General features: G+C 41.2%; 1 long non-coding RNA gene across 1 annotated transcript in view; it reads left to right on the top strand.

Moving 5' to 3' along the window:
• Positions 1–12,220, top strand: part of LOC307192059 — a 192,987-nt gene that overhangs the window by 140,179 nt on the left and 40,588 nt on the right. The window lies entirely within an intron of this gene.

Below are 12,220 nucleotides of genomic sequence, written 5' to 3'. Positions count from 1 at the left end.
TCAGTTCTTTTGGGAATATACCTAGATTGGAATTGCTGGGTCATATGGTAATACTATGTGTAACTTTCTGAGGACCAGCCAAACTGTTTTCCGTAGCGGCTGGATTATATTAGATTCCCACCATCAACGTCCAAGTGTTCCAATTTCTCTACATACTTACCAACACTTCTTATTTTATATTTTTTATTATAGTAATTCAAGTGCCCATGAAGTAGTAACTCATTGTGGTTTTGATTTGCATTTTCCTAATGTCTAATGATGTTGAACATTTTTTTCATGTGCTTGTTGGTCATTTGTATATCTCTTTCGGAAAAATGTCTCATTAAATCCTTTTCCCCTTTTTAATTGGGTTGTCTTTTTGTTATAAGAGTTATTTATATATTCTGGATACAAGACTCATGAGATATATGATTTGCAAATGTTTTCTATCATTATATAGGTTGTATTTTTACTTTCTTAATAATGCCCTTTGATATACAAGGTTTTTAATTTTGATAAAGTCCAAATTACCTATGTTTTTGTTGTTGTTGTTGCTTGTGCTTTTGGTGGATATGGCTATCCAATTATCCCAGCAACATTGGTTGAAGAAACTATTCTTTTCCCATTTAATGATCTTGGTACCCTTGTCAAAAGGTATTTGGCCATAGATGTATGGGTTTATTTTTGGACTCTCAATTATATTCCATTGGACTATAGGTCTGTCCTTATATCATTACCATACTGTTTGATTGCTGTAGCTTTATAGTATGTTTTGAAATTAGGAAGTGTGAGTTCTGCAACTTTGTTTTTCTTTTTCAAGACTGTTTTGGTTATTCGGGGGCCCCTTGTGATTCCATATGAATTGGGGGATTGGCTATTCCATTTCTGCAAAAGAAAGGCAGTAGATATTTTGTTAGGGATTATATTGAATTTATAGATCACTTCTGGAAGTTTACCTTCTTAAGAGTATTAAGTATTCCAGTCTATGAGCATGAGGTTTCTTTCCATTTGTTTAAGTCTTTCATTTCTTTCATCAGTGTTGATAGCTTTCAGTGTACCAGACTTATCACAGGGATCATCTTGAAATGTATAGAAATATCTAATTACTATGCTGTGCACCGAGATCTAACACAGTGTTGCAGGTCAATTACACTTCAAAAACAAACAAACAAACTCATAGTAAAAGAGATCAGATTCATGGTTACCAAAGACAGGGTATAGGGAGAAGGGATTGGATGAAGATAGTCAAAAGGTACAAACTTCCAGTTATAAGATAAATAAGTACCAGGTATTGAATGTATGACATGACAAGTATAATTAACACTGCCGTGTGTTATATGTGAAATTTCTTAAGAGAGTAAATCCTAAGAATTTTCATCACAAGAAAAAATACATTTTTTTCTTTTATTTTGAATCTGTCTGAGATTATGGATGTTCACCAGACATATCGTGGCAATTATTTCATAATGTATGTAAGTCAAATCATTATGCTGTACACCTTCAACTTGTACAGTGCGATATGTCAGTTATACCTTGGTAAAACTGGGAGGAAAAATCCTTAAAGATGGCAATACTGGATGAAAGGAAATAATACTTTTAAAAAATGTTGATTAAACAATAACATTTTTAAATTAATGTAAAGCTATATACATTTTAAATTAAAATTATGTTTTATTTTTTTTACGGTACGCGGGCCTCTCACTGTTGTGGCCTCTCCCATTGCGGAGCACAGGCTCCAGACACGCAGGCTCAGCGGCCATGGCTCACGGGCCCAGCCACTCCGTGGCACGTGGGATCTTCCTGGACTGGGGCACGAACCCGTGTCCCCCGCGTCGGCAGGCAGGCTCTCAACCACTGCGCCACCAGGGAAGCCCCTACCATTATGTTTTAAATTGCTACATAGGGAAAACAAAGATTGTGAGAAAATGAACCACATATTGAGTGGTTATTTCCAGGAGAAAGAATTATGGGTGATATTTACCTTTTATTTTCTCTTATGTATTTTGTGTATTTAAAGAATTCTCCACAATAAGTGTACATTGCTCCTAGAACCAGCAAATGTATACTACCTCATTCGTTTGTATTAAGACAGATTACTGGTTTTTAATCCCAATATAAGTGGGAGATTAAACCAGATAAATTAGACGTATGTTAATACTTGAAACTTTTAGTTTTAGAAGAAGGTTCCCTTATAAAACTCTCGTAAAGTGAAGTATTTTTCTTCTTTTTATTTCTTTTAATAGGAATGGCATTTGTCCTAGGGAATATAACCAGACATTTAAGATGAAGCTAAAGGATAAACACGTCTCTGAATTCCATGTCCTAGTATTGAGATCCAATCATTTTTCAAAGGTTATATAGCAGTACCTTATTCAAATCCTATTAGAGGGTTTGCATCAGGGCTGAGGTAGTACTTTGGTTGATCCAGAAAAGTGAGGTTAGGTGAACTAGATTAAAGAAGGGAAATAGACATCTATTTAACTATAACCTAGACTGAGGCAATGCCTAATGCATCCTAAAGAAATCAGGGGATTTGGTCTATACCAAAAGACTTGAAGGCAAGAATCGCTACAATTTGAAATGTAGACCTCCCTGGCCAATGTCTTGAATTTTAATCAGTTTTTACAAAAGGACTCGTTCAAAGGAAGAGCAGACCAGAGGTATTACCTAGAAAATACACTGGTATCATTGCCATACGATAAAATATTTTTATAAAAAACATTTTTATGAAAAATGTATCTTGGGCTTCCCTGGTGGCGCAGTGGTTGAGAGTCCGCCTGCCGATGCAGGGGACACGGGTTCGTGCCCCAGTCTGGGAAGATCCCACATGCTGTGGAGCAGCTGGGCCCGTGAGCCATGGCCGCTGGGCCTGCGCGTCCAGGGCCTGTGCTCCGCAGCGGGAGAGGCCACAACAGTGAGAGGCCCGTGTACCGCAAAAAAAAAAAAAAAAAAAAAAAAAAAAATGTATCTTAAAAAAAAGTAAAAATAGTTTATAAAAATTGTATTTTTTAAAAAATATTTTTGCTGCTCTTTCCAACTAATCTACAAATAAAGATCTATCATTTGATAATGGTGAGAGTTCATACATTGCACACTGAGTTCTCCGTGTTTATATCCTAATCTCTACTGTGGAAATAAGCCTAAAGGGCAAGTGAATATTCCAGGAGGAGGAAATAACAGGAAGAAATATTTCTATTGAAATTCCAACCTATTGAACCCATTCCTTGTCACTTCAAATGCTACCTACCACAGTGAATATGAGCATTGTCTTCTTGTTTTTTTCCCTTAGTAAACTCCTCATTCTTTAGGGTAGAGGCCAAGTTTTGTTCTCCTATAGGGTTCCCTAGAAGCAGGGCTGAGACAAGGGTTCTTCTCCATGTGGTTTATTGAAGGAGTCCGCTCAGGAAAAGGGAGTGAGGGAAGCATGGTAGGGCAGGGTGCACCGCTAAGCAACTCCTGTGATCTCAACGGGGCACCAGCTGGAGGCAGAGCTGAGGGAGGTGGGTGGTACCCACCAGGTCCTTACTCCTTCATATTGTTGCTAAGGAAACCTGAGCCTTGGGAAACCTTTACTGGGACGAGGAAGAGGAAGTGTTTCATCCAGTTCTTGGGGATCGTTTATTTGCACTCAATCCAAGGGTCAACTTCCCATAAAAAAGGGACATAAAATTATTGGGAACTACAGACAATTCAGAGTTATGGGCTAGTTATGTGCAAGGCAGAGACTGATGTGAGTGAAGGGCTGGTAGCTTGAAACAGCATGATGTGTCCAGGAAGTGACACATAGGTCAGTATTGTTAGAAATAACCTGAGACCGGGAAAGAGCTAGAGGGATGCAAGAGAGGCCAAGTCAGAAAGGGTCAGTGAGCCTGGCTGAGAAGCTCTGTGTGCACTGGAGAGGGTTTTAGTAAGGGAATGACATGGTTGGTCTTGTATCTGAAAACTATTATTCTTCCGGCTGGGCAGAGGAAATATTTTTGATAAAGAGTACAGATGGGTGACCCAGTGGGAGGCTATCATATAATAGTCTAGGTAGTCAAAGATGAGGACATGAAACAGATCACGTGGTAGTGCAGGAAAGGATGGGATGGGTACTTTCACTATGTACCTGAAATCTGCAGGACCTTCTAACCATTTTAAGCCAGACAAGTTCCTGTAGGGATGACTGAATGGGGGAGAGGAGACGTCTCCCAGAAGGGGTCTTCCTCCTTGACAACGATCCCCCTTGGGTACCACAACCACTATCTAACACAATCCTAAGAACCTGAACCAGAGTCAGGGAAGCATCTATTGCTTTTCCCTTAGGTGTGAGAGTCGTGGAGAAATATTGGGAGTGACTGTTTTCAGCTGCGGACATAGAGTTACACCACAGAGAGGGCTATCCCATGCCGTACGAGTCCAAAAGTCTCTTTTGGGGAAACCATTCAAAGTTAAAACCGCCTCTACCTCTAGGTCCCTAAGGGAAAATAACCCCACCCCCTTTTTCTAAGGACACAGCAGCTTCTGAGCAGGGCGGCGTCTGATTCCATCAGGGGCTGTGCTGAGTCTCTCTGAGCAAACCTTGCTCTTACTGCTTACGATGAGGGTCCCCTGCAGGTGCTAGACGAGAGTACACCGGATGGAACTCCTCCATTTCAAATATGACCCATGGCCGATCTTAAAGGAAGTGCTGCAGGGAGCACCCCAATCCTATAGTCACCAGAAACAGGCCCTCCCACCCCCTACCCGCTTTACACAAGAGGTCTCAGAAATCCCTCTCTCCTCCCCCTGGAGAAGGGAATGACTGCGTCTCCACTGGAGGAATATAATTACAGTTCACATGTCTACAGAGTGGACCAAATATATTTTATTCATGACTCACATTAAATACACATTAAGTGCCTACCATATATTACATTAATATATATTAATCTCATTTAATACTTAGGGTTTGGGAGATAAAGGAAGGATGGAGAGGACATTTAATTTAATTTGGCAAATCAGTGCCAAAGCGAAGGAAGACGAAGCATGTTCCGTTACTAACGTGATGAGGCCAGAGATCCACAGTATTGTACGTTTACATGAAAATGCCTGTGGTGGAAGCTTTCATATCTGAATAGTGGGGCCGGTGTAGTCAACATGTATTTGTAAAACACCTATTATATATTACACAGCATATTAGATATGTTATTATGATTCACAACTGAGTTGTTAAAGGCAAAGAAAATAAATATTCGAAAATATCCAGAAAGTAACCGAGTGTCTTAAAATGATAGCCAGACTTATTTTCTACATAGGACTGACCTTGAGGATGGGGAAAAGCAGGGCTGCGTCCACAAAGCCCAAGTTTATGCTACATCCAATCCTCGCTCTTATCTGCCCTTTTTCATGAATTCTGACAAAGGGAGAGCCAACAGGATATCATGTTTTGGTTTAATTTTTGTTGCCAAAAGCTTCTCCCTTCCTTTCCACTTGACAGCCGTAAGAAGAATCTAATTGATAGAATTAATTAACTTAATTAATTAACTTAATTAATTAATCCCTGAGAATTAACTTCTCCGGACTCCAACCACCATCGTGAACATAAACTCCCAGAGTAGAAGCAGGAAACAGAGGGAGACAAAGATGCCTCCCTCTTTCTCCTAATCCTGGTTCGTATTTCTGGATTCCCATCTCTCCTTCCCTCTCCTGGTTCCTGTTTCAGGCTCCTGACAGAGCCTGTTTCTCCTCTTTCCATCAGTCCCTCTTTGATGGTCCCTCAGTGTTTCAGCTGAAATCTCTCCTTTTTCATGGTGTTTTCCCTGATCCTCGTCAACCCAGACTGGTCCCTTCTCTGAAGTCCTGTGAGGCGGGATTCAGCCTGTGCCTCCATGATACTCCACGTGGTTTCTCTGTTGTCTTGAAGAGGCAAGGTTTGCATGCTGCTAACAACTGTAAACCCCAAGGGGCTTTGTAGCCTTCTTGTTTCTGGACACACAGCTAGGCACTTAGCAGGTGTTAATACACATTTCTTGGGTAGACATGGGCTCCTTGCCTCCTTGCCGGCCTTTCTTCTTAATACAAATTATTGCCCACCTGGCCCCTCCACTAAAACATAAGATAAACGATGGCGGGCCAGAGTGTCCCTCACCGGCACAAGGAGACTATATTCATTTCTGGGCCTTTGCAGAGTGTAAGACCTGCCTCTTTTCCAGCTTCTGACTTCTGTTCTGCTTCTCCTGCCTTGGGAGGCCCTGGGTGTCCAATGGGCGCCAATCAGAAAAGTCTGACAAATAAGCCGAGTAGGGCCCCAAGGGGCCTTGGCGAGACGCCGGCAGAAGTGCCGAGGCCGGGTTACCACAGCCCCAGGGCGAGCGGGATAACGATGCGGCCACCACTCCCAGGGAGCTGTGACCGCGGAGGGGGAGGGGAAATGGGACGTCTTGACAGCAGATAGTGAGCTGGCGGTGCAAACTGTCTCCGCGCTCTTCGGCAGATTGTACCGACGGCTTAAAAGCGGCTGATCCCTGAGCCTAGCTCAGCGCCCGAAAGAAGCGCCAGGGGGCCACGCGGTCCACGGGAACCACCGGAAATCCAGTGCGCGGCCACATCCACACGCGCCCGCGAGAGAAGCGGGCAGAGTCCCTGGGCTCCACAAGAACAAGGAGAGTTCGACTGAAGCCTGTAGAGGAAGATGTAATAAGGCCCCGGCCAGGGCAGTGCAGGGATGGACATCAGGGCAGCGACCGGAGGGGACAGGGCGCAGCGGCCGCGGGGGATGCTCGGCTCGGAGCTGTCCAGCGTCCTGCGCGCACTGCGCGCCCAGGGGTCTTGGCTGGATACTCAATACTAGTTTTCTTCTCTTAAAATCGAGCCAGCTTTTCAATATTAGCAGTAAACCTTATCCAAGGGAAACACGCACAACTTTCTTGAGAGCTCTGCTAAATATTTGTCCCGCCAATACATGTACATTACGCATTTAAAATGAAAAAAATGTTAAGATGCGAATGAGAAAGTTCTCCGAGAGCTTAGGTGGCAAGCTAAGGTGGATCCTGTGGCTTTGCCCTTGACTTTCCTCTTACCCCTGAGGCTTGAGAGACTCAAGGAGGCTACCAAGGGCCTCCTTGGTAACTCTGGAGTGAAAAAAGCAAAGGAGAGCTTCCGGCGTGATTGGGTTCTCCCGGGTACTGTGATATAGGGAGATAAGGGCAGTAGTTTTCATTGCAAAAGGGAGAGGAAGCACACAATTATTAACAAGAGCCTTTCCACAGAAGAATGCCCCAAACTGACAAGTGATTTTCTTAACACAGACGAAGAGAAGGAATGAAGGAGTCTAGCACAAACACATCCCACGACCACGAGGTCAGTCCTGCCAAATAAAATAAGCTGAGTCAGAGGGATGGAAAACACGGGATTTTTTTCTCAAATCCATATGCATAAAAGCACAAAATCATCTTCTTACGTGTCGCTTTAGATAAAGGCAAAAACTTAGTAATAAATATAATTAGACCTATTTTACAAATTTATTAACTAGCTACTAGCTTGGGGTTCTTACGCTCCCTTTCACCTGTGGCTGTCAGAAAAGAAAGTGTGGTTCAGTTGGGAAAGCTTTCAGGCTGGCAGAGCGGACGCTGAGCCCATCAACTCATGGTGGTGTCTGTCACCTTGAAAGTCTGCATTGGCTTAACTCCATCTTGGACGAAGAGAACTGTTTGGCTTGTGGGGACGGCTTTGATGTTACATTTGAATTTTTCTGGCTCACAAACTCAAACTGATTTGCTTTAAAGCTTTAGACTGCAACAGAGAAAAATTAGATCTGCTCAGTGAGAAAAGCAAACTGAAAACATAACACCCTGTCTGGGTGACCTTATATCTCGGGGAAGTGTTACCATCACCCAGTGAATCCAGGTCTTGCCAAACGGCCTCCCGACATAATCACTGATACTTTGGCGGACTTTTCAGGGAAGTTTCCAGAAGGCAACGTCGCGGTAAGATTTCCAATTAAGCCTGAATCCCTCATGAGACTGAACACTCACAATTCTTACTCCGGGGAAAGACCCAGTTTCCATAAGCAAATAAAAGAGAATATTAATATTGTAATATTCTCTTACGATTGGAGATCCCGTAATTTCCTTCAAAGTGTTTTTTTGTGTCTATTGTCTGATTCTGTCCTCATTACAACTCTGTACAGTGCCAAGGGCAGGCTTTATCCACACTTGGGAGTAAAGGAAACAGACAGTGAGAATTTGCCTTGCCGGTTAGAGCCAGGAACGCAATTTGCTCCTGACTCCCAAATCCAGTGTCTTTCCCACCCAGCTTCAGAAACAAATCTTCCTGACTCAAGATGAGGAGATTTAAATTCAAGACAGCAGAAGAGGCCATGCGACCGTGAATGAAGAATGAAGCCAGCCCACATCATCTCCCTCCCACAAGTACCTGGTAAATAAATAAACACGCAGTCAAAGCTTCAGTGGCGACAAGGAGAGAGGTCCAACACAACACACAGTGTGTAAACTATGAATAAGGTCCCTTACAGAAGGGACAGCAAAAGAGAAAGAAAAAGGTGATTATAATATGGCTCACTGTAGCCCACATCTTGCCCCATCCTCACCCCAGGACCACAAACGAGGAAAGGAGAGTCAACAAAATCCTAAAGATTCTCCCTAATAGCTTACAATTTGGAGCAGCCCTTTAACAATTCAAAGGGAAAATTGAAACTTCTGTCTACCACTGGGACAGCTACAAGAGAAGAGAAGGTACTCCAGGGTATGTCACTTTATACACAGAACCCGATTTTGAGTTGGGAGAACAAGGCTGTTTACCACTATTGGATTTATATTGAACATTTATTACATACTACCTTTCTCGTCTGGATTACCGACTGTTTCTCAGTTCAGAAAGAGTGAAAAGTACTGCAGACTTGGTGAAATAAAGTAACTGAGGTTCTCACATCCATTCATTCGTACATTAATCAGTGAATGTTAAGTGTCTGCTGTGTCTCAAGTCCATTCTAGGTGCCGGAAGCTCACTGATGAAAAAGAGCAATCATTCTCCTTCCTACTAGATCTTATGTTCTAGTAGGACACGTAGGCACAAACTAATAAATGATAGAATATATAATGTGTCACGTCATGGATCTCGATAAAGAAGGAATTACTCTGGCACTTGCTAAATTGTTAGGAACACAAGTCGAGACTATTGCAATAGGGAGAGAGATGGGGCTCAACTCTGAGCTCAGCAAGACAAGTGGGAATTTATAGCCAAGGAGCGGGGTGGGGGGCTGGTGGATGGTGAATTACTAAGAGGCGACACAAGAGTGAGAGGATTCTTGCTAAATCGACTGAACGGGATACTTGCTGAAGGGAGGCCGAGGACTTAGACATCAAAGGTGAGGGATGGGGGCCTGCATCAGATACCACGGGGGTCAGCTATCAAGGCCGGGGGGCAGGGGGATTCTCACTAAACTGATTTAATAGGATTCTTGCTACACTGGGCTACACAGGCAGAAAACAAGTGTCCGAGGATGAGTCCTTGTCAAAAAGAGGGCTCAGAGGAGTCTGTCTGAAGTTTGGTCAAAGAGAGAATCTTTATCTGTCTCAGAGACAGAGAAAGAGATTGAGAGAGAGAAAAAAACTAAATCCCTCTTAAACAGGGCCTCCCCTGCACCAGAGCCTTTGGGATACAGAAAAGTTCATGGAAAGCCATAGTCAGCCTTTTAGCTATAGCTGGATGGACGGGGAGAGGATCTGGTTCATTTTAAGGTAAAAATTGTCAGGGTGCATTCATGTGTCAGAGCCCAAAAATGTTGTGGACAAAGTGATCAATATTAAGTATGCAAAAAAAAAATTAAAGCAAACATTATTATTAGAGTTAGACAAACATACTATGGCCAAAATAAATGAGCTAGAGAGAGAGACACACACACGCACACACACGCACACACGTACAGGCACACACGCAGGGTGGGGGTGAACACAATACAGGAGGAAGGAAGGATCATAACATATAAAAGACAAAAAATATGATTCTGGAAGAAAGTGTCATCCAGAGCAGGTATTCTAGGAATGATTTTAACTATAAGGGTACTTAATAAAACATAGAAAGTTGATTTTTTAAAAATCTTATCGATTAAGGGATTAAATGAGAAATTAAATTCTAAAAATATGATGAAGAGATGATAGAGCTAAGCAAGTAAATTGAGAACACAAAATATGCCATTATTTATCTAATCAGTAAGCTAGTTGTATCATAAAGAATATACGTGTGTGCTTTCTAATAAATAAATTAGATACCTCGAGGAAAAAAATAGACATGATTGAAAATCCAGTTGGTTGGATGGAGGAGTGACATGAGACAATAAGGGAATGCTTAGGTACAGAGAAAAGTATTAAAAAGTTTAGAGTGAGTGCGTGGGGGAGGGATGGATTGGGAGTTTGGGGTCAGCAGATGCAAACTATTACATATAGGATGGATAAACAACAAGGTCCTACTGTAGAGCACAGGGAACTTTATTCAATATCTTGTGGTACACCATAATGGAAAAGAATCTGAAAAAGAATGTATATATATATAATATATATATATATATATACACACATATATATGTACACATATATATGTATAACTGAATCACTTTGCTGTACAGCAGAAATTAACACAGCATTGTAAATCAACTATACTTCAATAAAAAAAAAATTTTAGAGTGAGGATAATAAGAGCGGTAAATACAGCCTAACATAAGAACAATTCCTCAGCGAATCCAACAACAAAAAGCTGCAAAAGTCCTCATAAAATTTATAGGAACTATTTTCTTTAAATAAGAGTGGAATCTGCAGATTAAAAAAGCATGCTCTATATCAGGAAGTATTGATATCCAGACATGCTATGAATAAATTATTGAGCTATAAGTTTTTTTTAAAAAAAGATTTATTTTTAGGTTTCCTGCTGTCAAAACCAGTCACCTTCAAAAGAAAAAGAGAAAGAAAACCCTGTTACTGAAAAATTAAAACAAAAAATGTAAGAGAAAATTTGCAGAGTCTTAATTAAATCCATTGATGATCTGGTAAGACATAAACAATCCTCAGGTCAAAATAAAAGGGAACTATAACAACTAGGAACTAATTTTGAGCACTGCAGTCAGTTTTAATCCCGGAATATTGGATGAGTCTGTCCAACCTGGACCTTAGATACAAATTCCAGGGCCATCCAGAGCAGGAATCCGATAGACATTCTTCTTCCCATAAAACTAAGACACCCTGCATTCGGTGGGCGGGGTCCTCGGTTCAGTGTCATACTTATTCTGACAGCCAGTTCCCCAGATCCACATTCCTAGGTTGGCAAGAGCTATGTTCTTTGTTAGTTTTCATTTTTAAATAATTTCCAATTTATAAAAGATCTGTGCAAATAATACAAAGAAGTTCCTCTATCCTTCATTCACATTCAGTATTTGATATAATTTTGCCATGTTTGCTTTGCCATTTTTTCTCAATAATTTGTAAATTGTGGAAATTATGCCTGGTTACTCCTAAATACTTTAGTATATATGGATTTCCTAATCACTAGGACGTTCATTCGCATAACTACAGACCTTATTCAGATTTACCCAACCATCCCAGGAATGTCTTTTTTAGAAATTTTTTCTAGGCTAGGAGCCAGACCAGAATCATACATTATATTTCATTTTCGTGTCTCCTTAATCTCCTTTAATCTGAAAGATTCCCAAGTCTTTCTTGGTCTTTCTTAACATTATCATTTTTAAAGAGAACAGGACAGTTAGGATGTCCTGAGTTTGTGTTTTCATGATATGCCCTTATGATTCCATTCTGTTTATCTACTTTTGGAAAAATTGCAACATAAAAGATACTGTGTTCTTCTCATTGCATCACATTAGGAAACACAATCCTATGCTTTCTTGGTTTGTCCCGTTATTATGTTAATTTGAATACTTCCTAAGGGCGGTCGGTATCTGCCAGGTTTTTTTCCATATGATGTGACTGATTTTTCCTTTTGTAATTTATTAGTAATCTGCGAAGAAATTCTTTGACAGTCTATAGATATTGTCTGCCTTATCAAATGCTCACAAACTAGTTTAGTGGCCGCTGATTATTCTTGACTAAATCAATATACTACGATGTTCAAACAATGATTGTCTCCCAACTCCTCACTGTTACACTGGTTAGTTGACATTTTACTCAAGGAATAGCTTTCCCTCCCTCCCTCCCTCCTTTCCTCCCTCCTTTTTTCCTTCTTTCCTTCTCTCCTTCCTTTCTTCTTATTCTCATGG

This window comes from Stenella coeruleoalba (genome assembly GCF_951394435.1).
Source record: "Stenella coeruleoalba genome assembly, chromosome: 9".
Lineage (NCBI taxonomy): Eukaryota > Metazoa > Chordata > Mammalia > Artiodactyla > Delphinidae > Stenella > Stenella coeruleoalba.
Note: the sequence above shows the minus strand (reverse complement) of the source record. Positions and strands in the feature narration are given on the sequence as shown.